A 15,740-nucleotide genomic window follows, 5' to 3' on the forward strand; every position below is an offset into this window, starting at 1 on the left:
ACAGCGACAGTGCCCTCTGCAGAAGGCCATCTAGTCCGGGATAGTGGGCTAAAAATTGCTGGACAACCAGGTTCAACACGTGAGCCATACAAGGCACGTGTGTGACATTGCCCCGGCGAAGGGCCGCACCCAGGTTTGCAGCATTGTCGCACACGGCCTTCCCTGATTTCAGGTCCAGTGGAGACAACCATTCATGAAATTGGTTCTCCAAAGCTGACCACAACTTCTTAGCTGTGTGACTCACATTTCCCAGACATTTCAAAGTAAAAACCACCTGATGATGTTGAGCCCTACTGCCAGCATAGTAAGGAGGTGTGCAGGATCCCTTCTGCGCAGTTAGAAAGCTTGTGGCATGACCAGACAGACTTTGGGTGCAGGTGGAGGACCGAGAGGAGGTTGAGGAGGCAGAAGCAGTGGAGGAACTTTGAGATAAAGAGGATTGACGCACAACTCGTGGGGACGGCAAGACTTGGACAGCAGCCCCTTGTCCTGCTGTCACCATAGTTACCCAGTGCCCAGTCAGCGACATGTAACGCCCCTGTCCATGCCTACTCGTCCAAGTGTCTGTGGTGAAATGCACCCTGTCACACACAGAGTTTCTCAAAGAAGCGGTGATGTTGTGTGCGACATGCTGGTGGAGCGCAGGCACACCTTTCTTTGAGAAGTAGTGCCGACTGGGCATCTGGTACTGGGGCACTGCGACGGACATAAGGTCTCGAAAATCCTCTGTGTCCACCAGGCGGAAAGGCAGCATTTCTGTAGCCAAGAGCTTGCAGATGGTGAAATTCAACCTCTTAGCTTTCTCATGGCTAGGAGGAAATGGTCTTTTACTTGTCCACATCTGAGGGACCGAGGGCTGGCTATTGTGCTTAGACGGGGTTGATAAGGGTGTCCCCGGCAAACTGCCGGTCTGTGAGGAAGATGCAGGCGGACATGTTAGGTTGCCTTGATCCAAAGGTGGTCCTATCGATGTCGGACAGCGCTCAACACCAGCTGGTGTTACCACCTCCAAAGAAAATGAGGACCTGCCAATCACGCTGGCTGTTGCGGGTAAAGAGGTGGCAGGTCTGCGCCCCAAAACAGGTGTGACTGCTGTCCCCCCAGTCACAGAGGATGAAGAGGCCGCGGATGCACAAGATATGGCAGACGGTGGTTGGCCCGGCCGGCTAGGCCGCATTGTAGCACAGTGAGCTTCCCACTGCAACTTATGCTTCATGTCCATGTGCCGGTTCATGCATGAAGTACTCAAACTATGTATTTTTTGGCCTCTACTTAGCTTTTGCTGACAAATGTTACAGATAACACGAGTTGGGTCATCTTTATCGATCTGAAAAAATGCCCAGGCTATGCAAGGCTTAGCACCCATGCGACCTGAAGAGCCACCACGACTTGTGGTCAGAGGCAGAGTTGTGTTTGAGGATGCAGTTGTTGACGTGCTTCCAGTACTACGTCTCTGTCCAGGAAGGCGCAACCTGACCTCGTCGTCACTAGCATCCTCCTCCACCTCCTCTGCTGACCTCATCTCTTGGCTGACTGTGGGTTGACAGTAAGTGGGATCTCCAACCTCATCATCATCACCCTGTGCGTTATCACACCCGTCGTCCTCAGAGCCAACCTGTTCCTGCCCTGACAAAAAACTAAAGTTGTTGCTCCAATCAGGTATTTGAGTCTCATCATCGTCTTCCTCATTGTCTCCACCAACAGGAGTTACAGTTTGGGAATGAGGGTCTACATTATGGTCAGAACCTTCTGCGTCTGGTCCTGGATCCGACTCATAAAGATTCTGGGCATCAGTGCAGATCATTTCCTCGTCTGGATTCACAGAAGCGCTGGAGTCGACCTCTGATTCCCAGGCTATAGTATGCGTAAACAGCTCTGCAGACTCAACCATCTGTTCTACCTCATACTCAGACGGGCAGCTGGAGATTTGGGAGCTGTGAGGAAGCAAGTGCGATTAGGGTGACACCTTTGAGGACTGGAGTATTTGTGATGTTGAAGTTGATGTGGAGGAGAGCCCACTTAAAGGAACACTTGATATCCGTTGAAGCACCTGCTGTTTTTGTGCCTCATCTGGAATTTGTAGCGATTGGCGTGGCCGTAAGAAAGGGATCTTATCACATTGTCCGCTAAAAGAAGTAGACATTTTAGTTTGGCTGGAAGATGGTCTTTCTTCTGCAGATGTTACTGTTGCTTTAATACCTACCCCACGGACACGACCTTTTTTCCCCTTCCCAACACGCCTATTCCCCTTTCCACCAGCAGCAGGCCTTTTTCCACTCATTTTGGTGGTTAACTAATTCACAACTCTGGAGTTGTTTGCACAAAAAAACAATGGATGGGAACCGAGCAGAGCTGAGTGGCCAAACTGTGGTATTAGGCCAAAACTATTGGCTGGGTTAGATGCAGAAAAAAATTATATTCAATTTGCAACCTGATAGAGGTCAGTATAGATGGACTAATAGAACAAGTCCCACACACAGCTAGAAGCCCAAATATTTTTTCAGAGGTAGATGCAGACAAAAAATTGTATTCAGTTTGCAACCTGATGGAGGTCAGTATAGATGGACTAATAGAGAAAGTCCCACACACTGCTAGAAGGCCAAATATTTTTTTCAGAGCTAGATGCAGTTAAAAATTATTTTTAATTTGCAACCTGATGGAGGTCAGTATAGATGGACTAATAGAGAAAGTCCCACACACTGCTAGAAGGCCAAATATTTTTTCAGAGCTAGATGCAGAAAAAAATTATATTCAGTTTGCAACCTGATGGAGGTCAGTATAGATGGACTAATAGAACAAGTACCACACACAGCTAGAAGCCCAAATATTTTTTCAGAGGTAGATGCAGAAAAAAATATATTCAGTTTGCAACCTGATGGAGGTCAGCATAGATGGACTAATAGAGAAAGTCCCACACACTGCTAGAAGGCCAAATATTTTTTCAGAGCTAGATGCAGACAAAAAATTATTTTGAATTTGCAACGTGATGGAGGTCAGTATAGATGGACTAATAGAACAAATCCCACACACTGCTAGAAGGCCAAATATTTTTTCAGAGCTAGATGCAGATAAAAATTATTTTTAATTTGCAACCTGATGGAGGTCAGTATAGATGGACTAATAGAACAAGTCCCACACACAGCTAGAAGCCCAAATATTTTTTCAGAGGTAGATGTAGAAAAAAAATATATTCAGTTTGCAACCTGATGGAGGTCAGTATAGATGGACTAATAGAGAAAGTCCCACACACTGCTAAAAGGCCAAATATTTTTTCAGAGCTAGATGCAGACAAAAAATTATTTTTAATTTGCAACCTGATGGAGGTCAGTATAGATGGACTAATAGAGAAAGTCCCACACACTGCTAGAAGGCCAAATATTTTTTCAGAGCTAGATGCAGAAACAAAATTATTTTGAATTTGCAAAGTGATGGAGGTCAGTATAGATGGACTAATAGACCAAGTCCCACACACTGCTAGAAGGCCAAATATTTTTTCAGAGCTAGATGCAGAAAAAAATTATATTCAGTTTGCAACCTGATGGAGGTCAGTATAGATGGACTAATAGAATGATGCTATGCCCAAAAGATTTTACTTCACTAGGTGCAGTAAAAAAATTGGTATTCTATACACAGGTGGTATATCTTGCAACACAGATAGGCTACTCCACTGACTAACACACTCTGCAATAAGCCAAAAAGGATTAGCTTTGCTAGATTCAGCCAAATGCTGTGAAAAAAACTTGCACAGCACTGGCACAGACCTGCCTGGCAAAAACTGATAGGAACTGATGTAACCTAGTCCTGAAAAGGACTGCAATTACAATTAGTCTTTACTCCCACAATCTATCTATTTAAGAGCACAGACCTGCCTGATAAAAGTCGTAGGAAATGCTGTAACCTAGTCCTTAAAAGGACTGCAATCACAACTCTTCCCTACTCCCAAGCTATCTGAAGATTTGTGCGAAAATTGGCTTGAAATTAACAAGGTATAGCGCACACAGCAACAGCGGTGCCGTCTAACACGCAGCTGCAGCAGTGAGAAAATGGTGGCGACGGGGAAAATGGCTTGGTCTTATAGGGCAAGGACATGTGACATACACTGCCAATGACACATGCCCTTGCTTGTGTGAAGAAAAGCACTTCGCTCCGTGTGTGCGCTGCTGATAGGCTGACAGATTGCACCTCCCCACTGTAAATGCGGGAAAGAGAAAAAAAAAAATGGAGATCTTCATTATTCCTTCAGATATCCATCCCCTGCCCCTCCCCCCACCCCGCTGTACACTCAAACTGCGTATTAACATTAATTTTCATCATTACTGAGAAAAAATCCAGTTATGATTTTGGTGCACGAACAGTTATCGAACATAACCTCGAACAGCCGAATTTTTGTTCAAATCGTTTGTGTTCGCCGAACGGCTCGAACATCGCCCAAAACAGCTCGAATTTGAGATTGGCGAACAGTTCGAGTCGAACAACGCTCATCTCTAAACTGTACCCAATAGGCAGGTAAATGTCCCCAATAGGCAGGTAAATATCCCCAATAGGCAGCATAGGTCCTCAATGGGCAGGTAAATGTTCCCAATAGGCAGGCTGTTTCCCCCTTATAATGCCATATGCAGGCTGTTCCACCCATTATAATGCCCCATGCAGGCTGTTCCCCCTTATAATGCCCCATGCTGGATGCCACCCCCCATATAATGCCCCATGCAGCATGTCACCTCCCCATATTATGCCCCATGCAGCATGTCACCCCCCCCCATATTATGCCCCATGCAGCATGTCACCCCCCCATATTATGCCCCATGCAGGATGTCCCTTTCCCCCCATATAATGCCCCATGCAGGATGTCCCTTTCCCCCCCCATATAATGCCCCATGCAGGATGTCACCCCCCATATAATGCCCCATGCAGGATATCACCCCCCCCCATATAATGCCCCATGCAGGACATCACTCCCCTGTCTTTATAATGCCCCATGCAGCATGTCACCACCCCATATAATGCCCCATGCAGCATGTCACCCCCCCATATAATGCCCTATGCAGCATGTCACCCCCCCATATAATGCCCCATGCAGCATGTCACCCCCCCATATAATGCCCCATGCAGCATGTCACCCCCCCATATAATGCCCCATGCAGGATGTCACCCCCCCATATAATGCCCCATGCAGGATGTCACCCCCCATATCATGCCACCTGCGGGATGTCACCCCCCCATACTATACCCCTTGCAGGATGTCACCCCCCCCATATAATGACCTATGCCTCCATACATTAAAAAAAAAAAAAAATCCAATACTCACCTCACTTCTCACTTGCTGCCGCTGCTCTACTCTGGTCTGGACTCCATCCCCGCGGCGGCGTCTCTCCCGCTCTGCGCTGCCTGTGACGGCACTCGGTAGGGCACGGTATAAAGACGTCACCGCACCCTCTGACCTGAGACGTCACAGGAAGCGCAGAGCAGGAAGACAGCGGATCAGCAGAGGCACGGGGAGAGGTAAGTATCCGCCTGCCGGGGCCCTGAGCAAGCGGGGGAGAAGGGCGGGACCTGACACCGCTCTCCTCTCCTCCGCCCATAGCCCGGCGGGCCGGATAAAAGTCCTCCGCGGGCCGCATGTGGCCCGCGGGCCGTAGTTTGAGGACCCCTGATTTAAGTGATGGGGCTATGCTTCAGTACCACACACAATAGGTGGACAGGTGTGATTCTGCTTTTGGAAGAAAGCAGCCATGTTTTTTTATCCTGTCTAATTTCTTATGGTTCAAAATTTCATCCTGAAAACATAGACAATTTTTTACTCACTTGTCATCCGTCTGCAGTCCATATGCAACAGCTATTAAAGCGCACCTGTCAGCAGGATTGTGCTCAGTAAACTACATACACTGTCAGGTGAGCGACATTACAATGATACCTGGGTTGATGAAATCCGCCCTGTGGTTCTTTTATAATTTTTATTTTCAGTTTGGAGATAATGATATGCTCGTGCTCTGGGGCGGCCTGTGGGGTAGGCTCTATCTGATGCTCTGCTTACATATTCATCTGTATGCTCATATGACAGCTCACTGATCCTTCACTGACCTGCCTCCTATTTTACCTATCCCCGCACTACTAGATGCATTATGTAATAAAATAGGAGGCAGGTCAGTGAGGGCACAGTGAGCTGTCATAAGAGCATACAGATAAATAAGTAAGCAGAGCACCAGATAGAGCACCCCCCCACAGGCCGTCCCGGAGCACAAGCTTATCATTATCTCCAAATTGAAAGTAAAGATTACACAAGAACCACAGGATGGATTTCATCAACCAAGGTATCATATTAATCAGTGTAATGTCGCCCACCTGACAGTGTATGTAGTTTGCTGAGCACAATCCTGCTGACAGGTGCGCTTTAATGATTTACAAGACCATTTACAGTTTCCTATGTTATGGAATTGAAATGCATCTGTAAAAAAAAATAGATGCTATACTGTAAATGTATACTGTGGCATCCGATTTTTTTTGCACACCCGTAGACTTCAGTGGGTGAGTTTCACCCACTAAGTATTTTGCCATGGCACTGTTTTTGATGTATAAAATATTAGAAACCACCCAAATAACATTACAGGAAGTAGGGTTTGCCAGCATCAATAAGAAAACTGATCTGATGTAGCTGTTTTGCTACTTTATAAACTGAAGCAATTCCATGGAAACATTGTGAAAAGGGCCTGCTACACATACTTGTTTTTGATAAATACTTGCATAAATTTACTGGTATATTACACATAGAGTAGGTTTATTCCCAATTATGCGGAAGCTTTATGAGGAAGCTTTTGAACCATAATTGGGTCTAAAAATTAGGTCAGTTTTAATTTTTAAGTGACTCATTCATTTTTTTAGGTTAGGCCAAGTGCACAATGCATTTGTGCATTTCATTTAATTTGTACAACAGGAATAAGATCTTAGTATATACACTCCAACACTGAAGTTGCAATATGAAGAAGGAAAAGTCGTGCAATTATGGAAATCACAGGATCAATAGACATGTTAATGATATGCAAATAATGAAAAGATGGAAACAAAATTTTCAAAACATCTTGATTTATTCAGTATTGAGTATGAGTGACGTGGATAAATACACACACTTACAGACCTTGGCATGATATCAATGAGGTTATTAATGGTTGTCTGAGGAATGGGCACATAAATAATCAAGATCTGCTACTGGCAGTTTCCTTTGCAATTACCGACCAATGATGTCCCAGATGTGCTTGATAGGAGACAAGTGCGGAGCCACTGCAGGCCGTGGTAGCACGTTTATGCCTGCAGACTGACAACAGTAGAATGAGCAGCATATGGCCTGACATTGTTGTGTTGAAAAATGGCTCCTGGAACCAGAGGTCGCAATAACGCTTGTACAATCGTTACGAACTCGGCAGGCTGATTTACACTTTTAGAAAAGTCACATGTATACTACAATGCTATGAGAGCAGTGCACTATGTTCCATGAGAGACATCACTCATCCTCTAACAGCGCCTGTTTGCACAGTACGTAGTAGAGCTATGGCGGTCATCAAATTAAGCAACAGCAGTGTCATTATTTTCTGTGGGGGGCGGTAGGGACATCATACACAGTCATGTGTGCTGCATACTCACATGGCTCCTCCTCTTCCTGCCTCCCCAGACCTCCTCTTCAGTGCTAGTAGGGGCAGCTAGACTGAGGTGGGGGCTGGTGGAGTTGTAGATTGGGTTTTCCCTTTATGAACTGCTCTGCATCCTGCACTGTGCAGTGCAGCAGCTGAGAAAACTCTGGCTCCATGAAGGGGCATAGCCTAAACACTGAGAAAGAAAACAGGGGCCCAGTGCCTGATGTTGGAAGTACTGAGGTAAGGGAGGCTTTATATGTGTGAATATAGTGTATATGGGGTGTATGTATATGTGTATAAAGTGAGGGTGTAAATACATATACACATGTACAGCAAGAGAAATAAGTATTGAACATGTCACCAATTTTCTAAGTAAATATATTTCTAAAGGTGCTCTTGACAAGAAATCCTCAGGAGATGTCTGTATCTGTCCATCAAATCCACACAGGAAAAGAAATCAAACCATAGCGGTCCATAAATTAAGTTATGTGTAATAGTGAGAAATGACATAAGGAAAAAGTATTGAACACATGAAGAAAGAGAGGTGCAAAAAGCCATGGAAAGTCATGAGACCAGTTGCAATCTATCAGTAATTAGAAAGCAATCCTGCTACTTAGAGAAAAATAATATCAGCTGGTTCAATTGATGGTCTTTAAAACAGGTGTCTCATTACCAAGGTGCCACACAAGAAACATCTCATGATGGGTAAACACAGTGAGCTGTCTCAAGACCTTCGCAACCCTATTGTTGCAAAACATACTGATGGCATTGATTACAGAAGAATTTCTAAAATACTGAAGGTTCCAGGTAGCACTGATGGGGTCATAATCCGAAAGTGAAAAGAACATCATTTCACCATAAACCAGCCACAATCAGGATTTCCCCCCAAAAGATTTCACACAGAGGAATGAAAAGATGCGAAAAAACTACCACACTCCTCGGGGTTGTTGGTGCTCAAGTAGGGGTCAAACCCGGAATCATAAATTTGGCACTCATATGACTCAAAAGTTATTTTCATACATTTTTTAAATATTTTTTTTTTTTTTAATAGGAAGGAAAGAGTACAAATAAAAACAGACGTTTCGGTCACTGGGGACCAAACTGTATAATTTGACTTGTGCAATTATGCATTGTAACTTGTGTGTGCGATCCATTTTTTGTAGTACACCGATGAAGGTCTGCAGTGACCGAAAAGTCTGATTTGTTGTACTCTTTCCTTATTATTAAAAAAAAATGTATTAAAAAAATTTATGAAAATAACTTTTGAGTCATATGAGTGCCAAGTTTATGTATTTAGAGGAGTGAAAAGAATCATCAGAAGAGTTGTCCAAGAGCCAAGGACTACATGTGCAGAGCTACAAAAAGATCTGGAATCAGCAGGTACAACTGTTTCAAAGAAAACAATAAGTAATGCACTTAGCCTCCATGGCCTGTATGTATGCTGACCACGCAAGACTCAATTGCAGAACAAAAAGCATGTTCAAGTATGTTTAAAGTTTGCTCCACAACATTTACACAAGCCTGTGAAATACTGGGAGAATATAGTCTGGTCTGAAGAGATCAATACTGATCTCTTTGGATGCCATAAAACACACCATGTTTGGAGGCTAAAATGCATATCACCCCAAAGACACCATACAAGTAGAGAAGTTTGGAGGTAGGAACATCATGGTGAGGGGCTGTTTTCCGGCTTATGGCGCTAGCGAACTTTATATACAGTTAGGTCCATATATATTTGGACAGAGACAACATTTTTCTAATTTTGGTTCTAGACGTTACCACAATGAATTTTAAACAAAACAATTCAGATGCAGTTGAAGCTCAGACTTTCAGCTTTCATTTGAGGGTTTCCATATTAAAATTGGATGAAGGGTTTAGGAGTTTCAGCTCCTTAACATGTGCCACCCTGTTTTTAAAGGGACCAAAAGTAATTGGACAATTGACTCCAAGGCTATTTCATGGACAGGTGTGGGCAATCCCTTCGTTATGTCATTCTCAATTAAGCAGATAAAAGGCCTGGAGTTGATTTGAGGTGTGGTGCTTGCATTTGGAAGGTTTTGCTGTGAAGTAAACATTCGGTCAAAGGAGCTCTCCATGCAGGTGAAACAAGCCATCCTTAAGCTGCAAAAACAGAAAAAACCCATCCGAGAAATTGCTACAATATTAGGAGTGGAAAAATCTACAGTTTGGTACATACTGAGAAAGAAAGAAAGCACTGGTAAACTCATCAATGCAAAAAGACCTGGGCGTCCACGGAAGACAACAGTGGTGGATGATCGCAGGATCATCTCTATGGTGAAGAGAAACCCCTTCACAACAGCCAACCAAGTGAACAACACTCTCCAGGAGGTAGGCGTATCAATATCCAAATCTACAATAAAGAGAAGACTGCATGAAAGTAAATACAGAGGGTTCACTGCATGGTGCAAGCCACTCATAAGCATCAAGGATAAAAAGGCTAGACTGGACTTTGCTAAAAAACATCTAAAAAAGCCAGCACAGTTCTGGAAGAACATTCTTTGGACAGATGAAACCAAGATCAACCTCTACCATAATGATGGAAAGAGAAAAGTATGGCGAAGGCGTGGTACAGCTCATGATCCAAAGCATACCACATCATCTGTAAAACACGGCGGAGGCAGTGTGATGGCTTGGGCATGCATGGCTGCCAGCGGCACTGGGTCACTAGTGTTTAATAATGATGTGACACAGGACAGAAGCAGACGAATGAATTCTGATGTATTCAGAGCCACACTGTGTGCTCAGATCCAGCCAAATGCAACCAAACTGATTGGTCGTCGTTTCATACTACAGATGGACAATGACCCAAAACATAAAGCCAAAGCAACCCAGGAGTTTATTAAAGCAAAGAAGTGGAATATTCTCGAATGGCCAAGTCAGTCATCTGATCTCAACCCAATTGAGCATGCATTTCACTTGTTAAAGACTAAACTTCAGACAGAAAGGCCCACAAACAAACAGCAACTGAAAACAACCGCAGTGAAGGCCTGGCAGAGCATCAAAAAGGAGGACACACAGCGTCTGGTGATGTCCATGAGTTCAAGACTTCAGGCAGTCATTGCCAACAAAGGGTTTTCAACCAAGTACTAGAAATGAACATTTTATTTACAATCTTTTAATCTGTTCAATTACTTTTGGTCCCTTTAAAAACAGGGTGGCACATGTTAAGGAGCTGAAACTCCTAAACCCTTCATCCAATTTTAATGTGGATACACTTAAATGAAAGCTGAAAGTCTGAACTTCAACTGCATCTGAATTGTTTTATTTAAAATTCATTGTGGTAATGTCTAGAACCAAAATTAGAAAAATGTTGTCTCTGTCCAAATATATATGGACCTAACTGTAATTGAAGGCAGGATGAATGGACAAATGTACCAAGACATTCTTGATAAAAATCTGCTGCCATCTACCAGGATGATGAAGATGAAACGAGGGTGGACAGTTCAGCAAGACAATGATCCCAAACACACAGCTAAGGAAACTCAATTTCAAACTCAAGAAAATAAAGCTGCTGGAATGGCCCAGCCAATTACCTGACCTGACTCCAATAGAAAATTTATGGAAGGAACTAAAGCTCAGAGTTCATAGAAGGAGCCCACAGAAGCTTCTGGATTTGAAGAGTGCTTAGGTAGAAGAATGGACAAAAATCACAGCTGAGCAATGCATGTGACTAGACTCATTATTACACATAACTTAATCATCTATGGTTTGATTCTTTGCCTGTGTGAATTGGATGAGTTGTTGCCGACATCTGGTGAGAATTTCATGTCAATAGCACCTTTTGAAAGAGATTTAGTTAGAAAATTGGTGACATGTTCAATACTTATTTCACCCGCTGTATGTATGTATCTATCTATCTATCTATCTATCTATAGATATATATATGCACAATGTATTGTGTTTGTGTGTATATTCTGTAGTTTTTATATATAATGTGTGTGTATATACTGTATGTGTGTATATGTACAATATATGAATGTGTGTATATACAGTGTGTGTGTAATATATACTGTATATGTGTGTTTGTATGTGTCTACATTGTTGTTTGTGTAGTGTGCATACAGTGGCATGTAAAAGTTTGGGCACCCCTGGTCAAAATTACTGTTATTGTGAACAGTTAAGCAAGTTAAAGTTGAAATCTCTAAAAGGCCTAAAGTTAAAGATGACACATTTCCTTTGTATTTTAGGCAAGAAAAAAAAATCCACACATTATATATATACACAGTACAGACCAAAAGTTTGGACACACCTTCTCATTTAAAGATTTTTCTGTATTTTCATGACTATGAAAATTGTACATTCACACTGAAGGCATCAAAACTATGAATTAACACATGTGGAATTATATACTTAACAAAAAAGTATCAAACAACTGAAAATATGTCTTACATTCTAGGTTCTTCAAAGTAGCCACCTTTTGCTTTGATGACTGCTTTGCACACTCTTGCCATTCTCTTGATGAGCTTCAAGAGGTAGTCACCGGAAATGGTCTTTCGACAATCTTGAAGGAGTTCCCAGAGATGCTTAGCACTTGTTGGCCCTTTTGCCTTCACTCCGCGGTCCAGCTCACCCCAAACCATCTCGATTGGGTTCAGGTCTGGTGACTGTGGAGGTCAGGTCATCTGACGTAGCACCCCATCACTCTCCTTCTTGGTCAAATAGCCCTTACACAGCCTGGAGGTGTGTTTGGGGTCATTGTCTTGTTGAAAAGTAAATGATGGTCCAACTAAACGCAAACCGGATGGAATAGCATGCCGCTGCAAAATGCTGTGGTAGCCATGCTGGTTCAGTATACCTTCAATTTTGAATAAATCCCCAACAGTGTCCCCAGCAAAGCACCCCCACACCATCACACCTCCTCCTCCATGCTTCACGGTGGGAACCAGGCATGTAGAGTCCAACCGTTCACCTTTTCTGCGTCGCACAAAAACACGGTGGTTGGAACCAAACATCTCAAATTTGGACTCATCAGACCAAAGCACAGATTTCCACTGGTCTAATGTCCATTCCTTGTGTTCTTTAGCCCAAACAATTCTCTTCTGCTTGTTGCCTGTCCTTAGCAGTGGTTTCCTAGCAGCTATTTTACCATGAAGGCCTGCTGCACAAAGTCTCCTCTTAACAGTGGTTGAAGAGATGTGTCTGCTGCTAGAACTCTGTGTGGCATTGACCTGGTCTCTAATCTGAGCTGCTGTTAACCTGCGATTTCTGAGGCTGGTGACTCGGATAAACTTATCCTCAGAAGCAGAGGTGACTCTTGGTCTTCCTTTCCTGCGGCAGTCCTCATGTGAGCCACTTTCTTTGTAGCGCTTGATGGTTTTTGCAACTGCACTTGGGGACACTTTCAAAGTTTTCCCAATTTTTCGGACTGACAGACCTTCATTTCTTAAAGTAATGATGGCCACTCGTTTTTCTTTACTTAGCTGCTTTTTTTTGCCATAATACAAATTCTAACAGTCTATTCAGTAGGACTATCAGCTGTGTATCCACCAGACTTCTGCACAACACAACTGATGGTCCCATCCCCATTTATAAGGCAAGAAATCCCACTTATTAAACCTGACAGGGCACACCTGTGAAGTGAAAACCATTTCCGGTGACTACATCTTAAAGCTCATCAAGAGAATGCCAAGAGTGAGCAAAGCAGTCATCAAAGCAAAAGGTGGCTACTTTGAAGAATATAGAATATATGACATATTTTCAGTTGTTTCACACTTTTTTGTTAAGTATATAATTCCACGTGTGTTAATTCATAGTTTTCATGCCTTCAGTGTGAATGTACAATTTTCATAGTCATGAAAATACAGAAAAATCTTTAAATGAGAAGGTGTGCCCAAACATTGGAGCTCCCCCACAAGTGACCCCATTTTGGAAACTAGACCCCCCAAGGCACCTATCTAGATGCATAGTGAGCACTTGGAATCCCCGGGTGCTTCACAAATTGATTCGTAAAAATGAAAAAGTGTTTTTTTTTTCACTTTTTCATTTTTACGAATCAATTTGTGAAGCACCTGGGGGTTCCAAGTGATCACTATGCATCTAGAAAGGTGCCTTGGGGGGTCTAGTTTCCAAAATGGGGTCACTTGTGGGGGAGCTCCAAAGTTTGGGCACACAGGGGCTCTCCAAACACAACATGGCGTCTGCTAATTATTCAAGCAAATTTTACAATCAAAAAGTCAAATGGCGCTCCTTCCCTTCCGAGCCCTGCCGTGCGCCCAAACAGTGTTTTTTCCCCAAATATTGGGTATCTGTGTGCCCAGGGGAAATTGCACAACAAATTTTGGGGTCCATTTTTTCTTGTTACCCCTGTGAAAATAAAAAAAATTGGGTCTAAAGTAACATTTTTGTGAAAAAAGTTAAATGTTCATTTTTTTCTTCCACATTCAAAAAATTCCTGTGAAGCACCTGAAGGGTTAATAAAGTTCTTGAATGTGGTTTTGAGCACTTTGAGGGGTGCAGTTTTTAGAATGGTTTCACTTTTGGGTATTTTCTGTCATAAAGACCTCTCAAAGTGACTTCAAATGTGATGTGGTCCCTAAAAAAATGGTTTTGTAAATTTTGTTGGAAAAATGAGAAATCGCTGGTCAAATTTTAACCTTTATAGCTCCCTAACAAAAAAAAATTTTGGTTCCAAAATTGTGCTGATGTAAAGTAGACATGTGGGAAATGTTATTTATTAACTCTTTTGTGTGACATATCTCTCTGATTTCAGGGCTTAAAAATTCAAATTTTGAAAATTGCAAAATTTTCAAAATTTTCGCCAAATTTCCGTTTTTTTCACAAATAAACGCAAGTGATATCGAAGAAATTTTTGCACAATCATGAAGTACAATATGTCACGAAAAAACAGTCTCAGAATCAGGGGGATCCGTTGAAGCGTTCCAGAGTAATTACCTCAAAGTGACAGTGGTCAGAATTGTAAAAATTGGCCTGGTCATTAACGTGCAAACCACCCTCGGGGCTTAAGGGGTTAAATGAGGCGTGTCCAAACTTTTGGTCTGTACTGATTATACAAACACAGCTTTTTTTGTTTTATCTTTTACATTTTAAAAATTAGAAAAATGAAAATGGGCCGATGCAAAAGTTTGGGCATCCTGCATGGTTAGTACCTAGTAGCATCCCCTTTTGAAAGTATCACAGCTTGTAAAAGCTTTTTGTAGTAAGTGGTGATGAGCGAACATGCTCGCCACGATTCGTTGCTCGCTCGAGCATCACAGTGTTCGAGATGCTTGTTACTCGGCGAGTATTTTTTTAATGTTGGGGCGGAAGCTCAAGTCCCCGCCCCGCATGTTTGGCGCATATTAGGCAGCCAATTACTATGCAGTGATTGTGTGACCGTCACTGTAATGCCGTAGCCATGTTGGTTGTTGCATTACAGTGATTGACTGGCTGCATAGCGTCATCGGGTCTATATAAGACCCGGGACCCTATGCTCGGCACAGTCTACCGATCAAAGAGGCAGAGTAGGGAGAGCTGCAGCTGAGCGAGGGAGAGAATTGGCAGTTATTTTAAATAGAGATTCTACACCACTTCTTAATCTACTCTAACAGTCCCTGTAGGGGCTCATTCTGAAGAATATTAATCCTGCTGATAGCACTAGTTTGGCAGAGTTTGCGGAGACCTAGTATAGTACAGAATAGGGTCCAGTGCATGTTCTTTCTGCTGCTGGAACTCCTTTCAGTAGGCCTAGATATCAGGGCTAATAATATTCTTTTTGCTCTTAATCCTGCAAATTTTGGTGAAAAGCAATCTAATACACCATTTTTACTGCTCCATTTGCACAACAAGCACGCACATCATATCGACCTAGCCTCCTGTCCCACTTTCTAGGGGGCCCGGAACACCACTCTTGAAGCCAGAGCAGTGTGAAAAGATTGTTGGTTGGATAGCAGATAATGCTTCCAGTCAGTTTGCCACCACCATCACCCTTTCTTCCACACGGTCCAGTCTCAGTAGCCGTGAGTCTGGACCACATATTCCTCACCCTGATCCTCCTTCTTCCCACCATGTCGAGCGCTTGGACACAAGTGATCCCACACTTGGACACTCTGAAGAGCTGTTCACATTTCCATTTATAGATTCAGGCCTCTCGCTCAGTCC

The 15,740-nt window shown here is 43.1% G+C and overlaps 1 protein-coding gene across 1 annotated transcript in view; it reads right to left on the bottom strand.

Annotated features, from left to right (window-relative positions):
• CPNE8 (copine 8) overlaps positions 1-15,740 on the bottom strand; it is a 372,256-nt gene that overhangs the window by 346,246 nt on the left and 10,270 nt on the right. The window lies entirely within an intron of this gene.

The sequence above is a fragment of the Phyllobates terribilis genome, unplaced genomic scaffold (genome assembly GCF_046119375.1).
Source record: "Phyllobates terribilis strain yellow unplaced genomic scaffold, ASM4611937v1 Scaffold_11__3_contigs__length_659146591, whole genome shotgun sequence".
Classification (NCBI taxonomy): domain Eukaryota; kingdom Metazoa; phylum Chordata; class Amphibia; order Anura; family Dendrobatidae; genus Phyllobates; species Phyllobates terribilis.